Genomic DNA, 13,043 nt, shown 5'->3' with positions numbered 1-13,043 from the left:
TGTGGGGAAATGGGAACGGCTGTTTTTAATCCATTGCACGGCTGCTTCGTTTTCGCAGTGAACTGTGATGCTGTTGGTTGACCATTCTTTCAACCGAAAGGCTACGATGACCAAGGGATATAGCTTGATTTGGGGAAGTGAGGGAAGATTTAACAGCTTGATTTAGTGTATTATGTTGCCATTGTCACAGTCTGTCTTGTCTTGTTTGTGCCTTGAGGAGCATCAGGTTGCTGCTCCTTAATGATTCTGCTGCATCATGTCATGTTTTTCTTAGTACAGTGGCAGGATCATGACAGAACCTCATGTTTAATGTGGAGAGAGGCAATTATTGTTCTTTTGGCCTTCCAAACTCTCTCCGGTCTCGTCTTTGTTCCCATCCTCTCGTTATCCTCTCGTTATTGATTAATGCCCTACACCTGTTTCCCTCTTGATTTGGTCCCTTATTTAATGCCCCTGTGTCTTCTGTCTTGTGCTGGTTCATTGTGATTTGGTTGGTGAGTTCATGTCTTGTCAGTTTAGTTATTTATAGTTAATGTCAAGAGTTTATTTAAGTGTAGTTAGTTTTAGTCCTAGTCCTGTCTTGTTATTATATTGTCATGTTTTGTTATGTTACCCCCACGTGGGTCTTTGTTTTATTATTTATTAAATATATGTTAACCCCTTATACGCTGTCTGCACCTGGGTCCTCTATCTGTGTCTCACCATGAGAGTCATGACAGTAGCAGCACGAGTCGGTCAGGGATATCCGATCCTCGAGTGTGTGGGCGGATGATGTGAGAGAGAGAAAGTGGGAGACGAAAGGGCGGCCTTGTGGTATGATGCTAATGGCGAAATTCAGGTGACCTAGAACAGACAGCAACTCGTGTTTAGAGCAGTTAGGATTGTCCAGGAGGAGGGTGGTGCTCAGAATAATCTTGTAAATTTTTTATTTGGGGAGAGAAGCTTGAATTTAGATGAATCAAAATTAACGCCTAGAAATTCTATGGAAGTGCTTGGTCCCATGGTTATTTCTTGTGTGAGAGGGATCCCGAGCTCGGTGAAAAGCTTTTGGACCGTTAAGAGGTGCACGACTGGAATGGAGTTGGGGCAGATATTATTAGAAAATCGTTTGGCAGGTGAATGATGTGGGGGATTGCGTAGTTGTTGGATAAAATTCAGCAGATCGCTTCTGACAGCATGTTGAAGATTTTTGGGCTGTTTCTACAGCCAAAAGTCAGGTGGAAGGGGGAAATATAATTTTTGTTCCAGCATATGCCGAATAAATGCCAAAAATCTGAGTGAATGGGCATTATTTTGAAGGTGGATGTGATATCGACTTTGGCTAGCCAAGCACAGCGGTGATCTCGGATGGGAGGCTTTCAACAGCGGGATCAAAGACGTGTGTGAGACCGGTAAATAAAAACTCACAGCCTCGTTTGAACTCACGCGCCTCGCCACAGCCGGCACTCACAGATCACTTATGCTCTACACTTATCTAGATAATCTCTGTCATCTGTCCTCCAGACCAGCTCGTGCCACCCCCTCCTGCCCTTGGCTGTCTGACATCCTCTGTGAACAACGGAGTACACTCAGGGCTGCTGAAAGGAAATGGCACAATACCAAGAATCTTGCTGATCTAGGGGACTACCAGTCACTCCTCTCCACTTTCTCTGCTAGTGTTACCACAGCAAAAACATATTTTTACACCACCAAGGTGACTAATGCGCCTAACACTCGGTAGCTTTTCAAGACCTTTAACTCTCTTCTTTGCCCCCCTACTCCTCCGCCCACTACCTCTTTGACTGCTGAGGACTTTGCTGTATTTTTCACTGAGAAAAAACATCTGCCATCAGCAAACAATTCTCAGCACTGCAGACCTCGGTACACACTACCCTCACTTCAAACATCGAACTCTCCTCTTTTTCCCCACTGACCGACACTGAAGTCAGACTTCTCTCTCGCAAGCCCACCACCTGTCGGCTTGACCTGATCCCCTCCCATCTCCTTCAGGCCACATCCACCACACTCACACCTGCACTCAAACACATCATCAACACCTCCCTGCTCACTGGCACTTTTCCATCCCCATTCAAACAGGCCCAGGTCACGCCGCTACTCAAGAAACCCACATTGGACCCTGCTACTACTGACAGTTACAGACCTGTTTCTCTCCTCCTTTTAATTTAGAAAACTCTTGAAAGGGCAGTTTTCAACCAAGTTTCCTCATACCTATCCCAAAACAATCTACTGGATGTCAAGCAGTCTGGCTTCAAAACAAACCACTCCACTGAGACTGCACTGCTATCGGTCACAGAAGCACTGCGGCTAGCCAAGGCGGAATCCAAATCCTCGGTCCTGATTCTGCTAGACCTATCTGCAGCGTTTGACACGGTCAATCACCAGATACTGCTAGCAACCCCTTCATCCTTAGGAATCTCTGGCTCCCCTCGCCGCTGGTTCCAATCCTACCTCTCCGACAGATCATTCAAGGTGTCATGGAGGGGCTTGCTGTCCACTGCTCACCATATGATCAATGGGGTCCCTCAGGGATCAGCGCTTGGACCGCTGCTTTTCTCTATTTACATGACATCTTTAGGACCCATCATACAGGCACACGGCTTCTTGTATCACTGTTATGCTGACGACGACACTTTTGACTAGTTCTAGCAAGAGGTTCAACATTTCCCCGGTTCTTAAGGACCTTCATTGGCTCCCTATTGCTTTTAAAGTGCCGTTTAAAATGTTAGTAATTACTTATAGAGCCTTTCATGGCAAGACGGAAGGTGACCGTGCTTTTTGTGCTGTGGCTATGGAACTCACTCCCTGAAATACTGAGATCAATGGGCTTTGTAGACTCTTTTAAAAAACACCAAGGACACATTTTTTTGGACAATTTCTGAGACATTTTGTCTCTTATTTTTTTTTAGGTGTTATGTTTTTAGTTTATATTTGCCTATATGTATGTATGTTTGACTTGTTTTTCCGATAGTGTAAAGCACTTTGTGATTCCTTGTCTGTGAAAGGTGCTCTTTACTTAAAGTGGTGCAGCTGTCCAATACCCGATGGGCCTGCCTGATTCACACAGTGAATGCTGTGCTTGACAATTTGCCCGCCATCATTGAATGCCTGTCTGCCATCAACACGGCTTCTGCATTGGGGTTAAAAACAAAAGTCTGCTAATTCTCTTTTGTGTATTTGTTGACTTCAAGGATCTCCTATCTGTAGTTGCAGGCTTGCATAAATAGCCCGAAAAAGAGACTGTCGCGTCACCGAACAGAACACAAAACATGAGCAGTTTTTCCCTTTAAAGAACTCCAGGCCTGAAGAGGGCAGAAAACCCAAACCTTGGGTGGAACAAAAAATTGAGCCAGAATTGCTTGAGGGACTGGTGTTACCTGCGCACCTGGCAGATAAGCATGGGTATAAAATGTTTGGTGTTAGCTTTGACTTCATTCCTCCATCTAAAAATAAGAAAACACATTGTTCAACCCTAAAGACGCAACTGGTATGTAATGTTTCTAATGATTTATTATGTTGCATCCATGTTTGATTCTATTAGGAGGGGTGACACTTTTTATTGTGAACATTTCTTGACTGCAAATAATGTGTTAGTTGAAGTAATTGATGGAAATGTTAGCATGCTTTGTTGCTATGTCATGGTCTATTGTGTAAAGTAATGTATGTTTATTTTAAGGTTATCAACCTATTCTTTAGTCCCTAATTCTATGTCATTCAATTCATTTCAACTACTCTATTCAACGATCCATCTGTTCCAACTTATTCAACTTATGGCATTAAAACCATCTGGAAGGAAAATAAATCACTAAAAAGGAATTGAGTTGTCCCTTTGCATCCATTATGTGTTGAGCAAGCCGTTTTCAAGTTTGGGCAGAGCTGAACAAATTATAACATCTGGAGAACTTGACAGAGACCATTGACCTTCCCCAAGCATTGGCATACAAAGTTGCTGTGTGTGACCTCCTAAAATAAAAATGCAGAGTTGTATGGCAGAACTTGCACACCATTACATCATTGATCTACAGACAGAGGAAGTTATGGTAGAAAGGCACTTTTTGACGCCTAGAAAGCAAGCTGTTCCACAGGATGTGATTTCAGTTCATAACATATTGGATTCTGACATGTTTCCATCACTGATATTTGGTATTCAGGATACCCTCATTGTACCTGTTAGCAGCTGTTGGTGCGTGAGGTCTTTCAGTGCTCTTATTCGTCTCCACACCTGGCTTAAGAGAGCAGGCTTCATCAACTGGCAGTTATGGCAATCGAGAAAGATGTCTTTGAGCAAATTGAACCATGATAAAATGATCAATAGATTTGCTACTCTCAAGGAGAGAAGACGCAGGTTTATGGTACTCATGAAAACCAGTAACTGGGCTACAAAAGGAAAAACTTTGTCCCTGCTTCTCATCAATTCTCATCTTCAATTTAGCTGTTTTGTATTTATATATGTTTTTACTTTTAGAAGTAAATCACAGCACACACATAATACCCCGCTAAAAATTTAACGTTCCCAGAACGTTCTCAGAACGTTCCCGCTGGTGTTAAGGACGTTGCCTAGTAACATTCCCAGAACGTTCTGAGCAGTTTATGATGTGGAGTTCTTTAAAGGTTAGGGGGACGTTATTTGGGGACCTTTAAAGAACATTCAGGACGTTCTTGGAACGTTTAGGAGACCAAGGAAATTGAACGTTCCCAGAACGTCCCCACTGGTGTTAAGTACATTGTCCAGTAACATTCCCACAACGTTCTGAGAAGGTTATGATGTGGAGTTCTTTAAAGGTTATGGGGATGTTATTTGGGGACCTTTAAAGAACATTATTAGGAAATTTATAATGTTTCCATTATTAGGGAAAAAAAATCCTAATAAAATTTCCTTTTATTAGGAAATTTTACGTTCCCAGAACGTCCCCGCTGGTGTTAAGGATGTAAGGGTCAGGACCTTCACAAGACAATCAGGAATTTTTTAGGACTTTCCCTGTAGATTCCTATTACATTTTCAATATGTTCTAGGGACCAACCTAAAATGCTATTTCCTGGTTCTATTTAGGTTCCTATTAATATCTGAATGATATAAAACCTTTAGTAACATTACAAGAAACTTAAGGGGATCAAACTTTACTGTTACTGCAGCACTTCTTTGATACAGGTACTGCAGAACCTAATCGCGAATAAGGGGAGAATAGACAGAGATATCAAAAAGAATTATATTTATTTCAAATTTGCTTTGTTGCCATGAAAACTTACACTTATCAAAACGTGTGTGTGTGTGTCTTCGTGTGTGTCTTCGTGTGTGTCTTCGTGTGTGTCTTCGTGTGTGTCTTCGTGTGTGTGTCTTCGTGTGTGTGTGTGTTCGTGTTCGCGTGTGTACGTGTTCGCGTGTGTGTGTGTCAGTGTGTGTCTTCGTGTGTGTGTGTCTTCGTGTGTGTGTGTCTTCGTGTGTGTGTGTGTTCGTGTCCGTGTGTGTTCGTGTCCGTGTGTGTTTGTTCGTGTGTGTTCGTGTTCGTGTGTGTCTTCGTGTGTGTGTCTTCGTGTGTGTGTCTTCGTGTGTGTGTCTTCGTGTGTGTGTCTTCGTGTGTGTGTCTTCGTGTGTGTGTCTTCGTGTGTGTGTCTTCGTGTGTGTCAATTTGTGTCTTCGTGTGTGTGTGTCTTCGTGTCAGTGTGTGTGTCTTCGTGTCAGTGTGTGTGTCTTCGTGTCAGTGTGTGTGTCTTCGTGTCAGTGTGTGTGTCTTCGTGTCAGTGTGTGTGTCTTCGTGTCAGTGTGTGTCTTCGTGTGTGTGTCAGTGTGTGTCTTCGTGTGTGTGTCTTCGTGTGTGTGTGTGTGTGTCAGTGTGTGTCTTCGTGTGTGTGTCAGTGTCTTCAAGAGATGTGCCAAGAGTTCCTTCTCCGTCCTGTCAAAAAAAAGAAAAGAAAAAGTATTTTCAAATCACTTCACTTATGTTTGAATATCTTTTCTACATTTCTGGATATGTAAAACAAAAAAGTCCTGCATGTTAACAAGGCAAATCCAAACATAATATAAAAATATACACTTATTTGGGTAGTTTATTTAAGAGTACATTAAGGGATCTCTAGGATTAGTAGTTAATTTAAAGGAGAAATTTGAGCGCTGGTTGTATCATGGACAGCTGGCTATCATGGATGGAATGAATTCCATTAGCTGCAGTTATTTCTGCAAAAGTGGGTCAGATCAGTTACTGAAAACAAAGATTCACATACTTTTGCAAGATTTTTAACACTGGATTATTTTGAGAAAGTACACATTTTTCTCCTTTGTTTGGTTTGGATTCTCTTTGTCTACCTTAAAAATATGATGATGTTTTATATAGGTTTAAGCAAAAACATAGAAAATTCTTCAGAGTGAATAATTGCTCAGTGAACATAACAACTTACAGGTGTAATGGCCACCTTGGCACGATGAGGTGCATGTTTAAGGGTTTCCCCAATGCAAGCATCAATCTGCTTTTCAGTTTTTTGGGGAAACTGTTTGGCACATGCACCTAGAAAAGAAGGTACAGTAATAAATGTTAATACATTGATACAACACAGAGGTGTCACAGTTCGCTATGTTTTCAAAACAGCAAAAAGAATGAAATGTCTGTCAAATTAGAAACCAGACCATTTATTTTCCCTTTCCATAGAGCGGATAAAAGGTCCTTTTAAAGTTAAAGTAAAATGCACACATGTAGGCTGTGTTTTACAAAGATGTAAAACTCTAACAAACGAGCTCACCATCACAATGTAATATAAGACATATTTCACACACTTTAAGCTCTTATTTTCCAAATGTAATAGGGTTAGTGCAACAAATCTTTTTGTTTTTAATTCGTAGGCCTACAGAAGCGTCAGCCTTGTACCGAACGATTCAATAAGAATTCATGTATTGTTACACTATTAGCAGACATGGTTTATCATTTTCTCCTTAAAACAGTTGCAGGAATGAGTAAGAGGAAAAGAGAAGCTTTGAAAAGCTTACTTAAAACAATGTGGTGGAGGGATGTTCCCATGAAGGCCAGCTTTCCTTTTCTGCCTTTCAGGCTGTAATTGGACCAGACCTCATTAGAAGCAATTTTACGGAGAATTCTTCTCACAACGTCCCCGATGCTGCTGCCGCCGACCATGCTCAAAAACTGGATCTATGTAACATATAAAGAAAAATATTTAAAAGCAATTGTTAGTGTTGCAATTTAAAACATTATCTTTAAAAGCACAATGGGTCTTTAAAGTACATTTTATTCCACCCCAAAATTAAATTGTTGTCATTTAACACTTAACCCAGTGTCGTTCCAAATCTGTAAAAAAAGTTCATCTTCGAAACACAAATTAAGATATTTTTTATGCATTCTGTCAACTCTATGGCCCTCCCATAGACAATATAATTAACATAATCAACGTCCAAATAAGTAAGGAGATTGGTAAAATAATCCTTGACATCAGTGGTTTTGTATTTCAGTGGATTTTGAAAAAAAATTGCTACCATTTGGGGCGAAGCGCTGAACGCATGAAGTTGGAAAAAAGTCTACTCGGAACTCAAAAGTGCTTGAGGTCATGTGCCTGGATAGCTTTTTCAGTGGTTCGGTCTGATCCTCCACTCAGAATGCATAAAAATATCTTAAATTGTGTTCCAAAGACAAAGCTTTTATGGGTTTGAAATGATATTAATGGCAAAATGTTTATTTTGGGGTGAAGTATCACTTTGACATACCATCTTTCTTTTTTCCTCTGTGCCCTCCAGTTTTAAAAGCAACACTTGCAGCTCCTGCATTGTTTTGCAGGGCCCCTCAATGTTCTCCTGTGGTGGTGTTGAGGTGGATGCAGGGACAGGACGGTTCTGCTGAATGGCCTGAACTAGGCGCTCAATAGAATTGGCAACGTCTGTCTGCATTCTTTCTATAGCTAGCAGCACCCGCTGCTCAGATTGCCTAATAAGTTGCTGGAGATCTGACAAATAAAGATAGAAAAAAAAGGCATTTTGACATTCAATTATTTACTCTGTGTATCATATGCGTGGTACTTAAAAAAAAAATAGGTCCCACTCTATATTAGGTGGCCTAAATTGGTATGCACTTACTAATGTAATTTGATACAATGCACAAATTATGTACATATTAGGGATGTTAATGATTAATTGAGGATCGATTGATTGTGGATAATTATTTACTCGACTAAACTTGAAGCAAGGTCATGCACATGCGTGCGAGTTATGCGCAAAACAAATACAGCAGACTCGATGCAAATTAATTTTAAAAACGCAATGGCTATCCACATATTACATTACTTGGCTACCAAAATAACTTATTTTTGCATTTTTCTAAAAATAAAAGATACTTCACTTGGACAATGGTTTATCATTTGCTCCGTAAATAAAAGTTTGTGAGCACGCCTGTCAGCCCGAGCTGCAGCCACAGCAGGCAAGAGGATTGACAGATCAAGGCGAAGAAGAGGGATGGGTAAAAAAAGAGTACTTATTTGTTTGATGTAAGTACATAGTAGTAGTAGTAATAAATTATAGACATTGGCATGAAGGTGTTAGCAGATGCAGTGCTTTGGCCTAATGTCGATAGTAATATACTGTAATTAAAAAGTGTAAAGATACAATTACCTGCATTTACTGCACCCTCTGCATGACTGGTTTCTTGGATGTCATGGGTATTTTCTGTAATTGAAACATTTTCTGTGTTATGGTTATTTTCTCATATTCCCAAACTTTATACATTTCACCATATGGTTTACTTAGACTTATGCATAGGTCATATTTAGGTCTAAAACCTGAATAAAAAGTTAAAACAAGCTATAAAAATATACACACCCTCTCATTTGATGTTTTTAAAGAAGTCTCTTATACTCACCAAGGCTGCATTTTTTGATCAAAAATACAGATAAAATAATAACATTGCAAAATGTAATTCAAAGCTAAATTCTCATCGGCTGTTACTCCAATCCTAAGTGTCAGAAATCATTCTAATATGCTGATTTATTATTAGAATGATTAATTTTATATATTTTAGAACCTATGATTTTTTCCAGGATTCTTTGACAAATAACAAGTTAAAAAGAACAGCATTTATCCAAGTATTTTCAAACAATTTAAATCTGTGCTATGACTTTTTATTAATTTAAAACATCCTTGGTAAATAAAAGTACAGTAAAAGTACAGAACAGTAGTGTATATTGTTAGAAAACATGAATTTAAAATAATTGTTGTTCCTTTTTAACCTTTTATTGATCAAAAAAATTAGTAAATATAAAACTATTAATCAGCACAACTATTTCCATAAATGATAATAAATCATCATATTAGAATGATTTCTGAGGATCATATGACACTGAAGACTGGATTAACAGTTAATAATTTTAATTACAGATGTAAATAAAATGTTTATGGTTATTAGTGTAAATTTTTTTTTACATTGTTATAATAATTCATGTTATAATATTATTCTGTATTTTTGAAAAGCAAAATAAACTTCTTTTAAAACATTAAATGAAACTGGTATATTAAACACACACACACACACACACACACAGATATAGCAGATGTTTAGAAAACTAAACATGAAATGCACATACCATGAAAAAGATCATTCGTAAAAGGTATGGCACATCTTCCTCAGATGGATGGGCAGTGACTGTGATATCAGTAGGTTTTGAGAAGACATGGATGTTTTTTTCCTTTGTTTCGGAGGCATCTCATTTTCTCCTATTAATTCAGGATAAAACAGTGAGTGTGCATTTTAATCACTATATTCTGAATAAACTACAAACAAAATATATATATTTCTTTAGTCAATACATACATTTTACTTCCAATTTTTTTTTTATCTCTCATTTTAGCTGTTCCATCTCAGCAACATTCTGTACTTAAAAGCTCATTATGCACTTCTTCTCAATAATTTAACATTTTTAGTTTTTCACCAAGCATGCATAAACACTGTTTTCTCAAAAACACAATAATTTATAAACATTCTGTTTACATATTATTATAGCAGTTTGTTCTGATTACAGTGTTTTCAAACTTTTTTAACTGATAACAACATAATACTATTTACAGTAATATAATGAATGAAAAAACAGTAACTTTACCTTCACTATCTGTCCAGTATCTAACTGGGACTTTTCTCTTGCGCATGTTTTCCACATCGTCCTCACTTTCCACATTAGATGTTTCCATAGCTTTTTTGGCTCGCTCTCTAGCTGTCTTGTAGTTGTCTAAGGACACAGTAAATTTATGTTTTATAATTTTGGTAATCAATTTTCATGTATGTAAAGGCAGTGTACCCTCCATATTAATTTATTTTTATTAAGTTTTCTCACCAGTCTCTGAGAGAATTCTTATTTTATATCGTTTCCAGAGCTCCTTATCTGGCCTGTGACAGGCCTTTGACATGGCATCTGCATTTCTACGGGGCCAGTAGCAAGTTAGAACCTAAAAAAAAGTTAAGAATATAATAATTTTTCTTAATAGACTTGTGTGTGTTTGTGTGTTGGTGTGTGTGTGTGTACTCTTACCCCATTCACCTCCTCTACCCATGATGCAGGCGTCACAGCAATTGAGTTTTCCTCGATAAAAACCACTACGTAGAAACGAACCTATTATAGACAGAAAAACACTACTTACAAATGAGGGTAAAGAAATATCATTCATGAAATTCAAGCAATTTGAGGAAAACATACTATGTACATATTTTCTTCTCTTTGTTAATCGAGATCATGGAGAAGAGAAAGGACAACTCGGCGGCCATGCCCATCCTCAAGAATCATTGCTCTTCCTTGTAAGCTTGTCTTTTCCAGAATCTCCATCTTTGATTGACCACATACAAAGGCTCCATAGATCCTTTTATCACATGGCTCGCAAAGGTATGATGTCAAGTTCAAGAATACTCTACATAGGAGCTTTCCAGAGTTAGTGCTTTCTAGAACTTCACAGCAGGATGTTGGGCTAACAATGTAAACATTGTTAGGATGTTTCATTTGAATTGTTATTTCTTCACCTGTTTCTATTGGAATCTGTGAACGTTCTTGGAGCCGTTTTGCTGCTTGGATTAGAACATGGTTTCCTGATCTAACCATCTTTTTCAGCTGGTGCAGGTAGCTTTCAAAAGAAAAAGCACTGCATTTGTCTAATGATCCATATGTGGTGGCATCAGCAGTGAGGTGAAGCAGTGAGTGCACATTGTACACTAAAAATTCCTCGCCATATATGTGACGGCCTTGTTCGACAAAATATGTGAGTAGTTCATGGGCATATGTCACCCGGTGACATGGCCGAGGGTTATTTACCACACTCCGGAGGAGCAGACACCAGAGAACACCAAGAGGCGGACAACAAGGATGAGTTTAAAAAGGTAAGTTTCTTTATTAATCTAAAAAGGGATAAAAGCAGGGGTGGGGATGCTCGTGGCTGTAGCGTGGACGCAATGAAGGACCACGGTTCCTGGTTCGTTCACCCGGTGACATCCTCCCCCACCGGATCCGTTCTAGTCCCGAGAACGGGGTCTAGACTCCTATTCTCTATACCTGATAGGAGGTACTCCTCGGGTCTCCCGCTGGGAGCGTCGAGCTGGAGCAGCGGGTTCTTCCTCCCTGAGTTCAGGAGTAGGGGCTCTAGGGAACATAGCCCAACCCACCCAAGGTGGTGCAGGGGCCACAGGCGCCGGCGGCTCCTCAGTCTCTTGCCGCGGATAGTTAGGGCAGGGGCGAAGCAAGTTTCGGTGCAGGATTCTTACAGGGCCGGCCTTCCCCTCTGGCCGGATGGTATAGACGGGCTGGTCAGGTCACTGTCGTTGCTCTACCACATAAGGCACGGTTTCCCACCGGTCGCTGAGCTTCCCCTTCCCCTGGCGCCGGTTATCTCGCACCAGCACCCGTTCTCCGGGTAACAAGGGGGCCTCTCTGGCAGTACGGTCATACAGACGCTTGTTCTTCTGGGCGGCCACGTCGAGATGTTTGGACACTTTCTCATACGCAGAGTGGAGTTGGCGGTGGTGTCGGTGTACCCATTCGGTGGTGGTGGCGGGGGCCTCGACCACTGCTGCTCCAAGGAGCAGATCCATGGGTAAACGCACATGTCTCCCAAACATCAGGTAAGCAGGGGCATAACCCGTAGTGCTGTGGACGCTGTTGTTATAGGCCTGCACCAGGGCCGGGAGGCTATCCGTCCAATAACCCTGGTGGTCCGCATCCAGAGTCCCCAGTAAACTCAGAAGCGTCTGATTGAAACGTTCGCATCCCCCGTTTCCCTGTGGGTGGTATGGAGTGGTGTGGGTCTTCCTGCATCCGTACAGTTGGCATAGTTCTTGGATGACACGGGACTCGAAGTTCGGCCCTTGGTCCGAACCATGGGGGCCCTCACAATTCGTCGGGACTTAAACAACACACAGCGGGGGCATCCTTGTACGTGCCTCCCCACTGATTCTTCCATCCCGCTCCAGAAAAAGTGCCGGCGCAGCAGTGATACCGTCCGTTCTTGACCCTGATGTCCTAGCCGATCGTGGTAGGCCTGGAGCAATGGGCTTCAGGCACCACCACCTGGTATACCATCTCGTGGGTCCTCGAGTCCAAGACAGACCTACAGATCACTCCTTCCTGCAACTTCAGTCGCTTCCAGTGCCCCAGAAGCTTCTTTAATCCCACGGGCTGTCCCCGTCGTTCATCCATCCCCGGGAGTTTGTTCCGCTCCAGGTAGGTCCGCAGGGTAGCCAACCCTTCATCCTGTTCTTGCCTCTCCTTCCATCGGTGGGGGTCCCATCCCCAACTTGCCGGTACTCCCTCCGATCGTGTTCCAGGTACCTCCACTATCCCTACCATCAGCCCTTCCTCTGATTCTGGTTCTGGGGTTCCTCCTTCCCCCGACGGTGGTAATCGTGACAGAACATCAGCATTTATATGTTCGCGGCCTGGCCGATACTGCAGCCGATAGTTGAAATTGGCGAGCTGAGCCACCCACCTCTGCTCCACCGCCCCTAGCTTTGCGGTTTGGAGGTGGACCAATGGGCTGTTGTCGGTCACCACCAACACTTCGGCTCCCCACAAGTAGTCCTTAAACT

This window comes from Barbatula barbatula (assembly GCF_947034865.1).
Source record: "Barbatula barbatula genome assembly, chromosome: 4".
In the NCBI taxonomy this organism is placed as follows: Eukaryota; Metazoa; Chordata; class Actinopteri; order Cypriniformes; family Nemacheilidae; genus Barbatula; species Barbatula barbatula.
Note: the sequence above shows the minus strand (reverse complement) of the source record.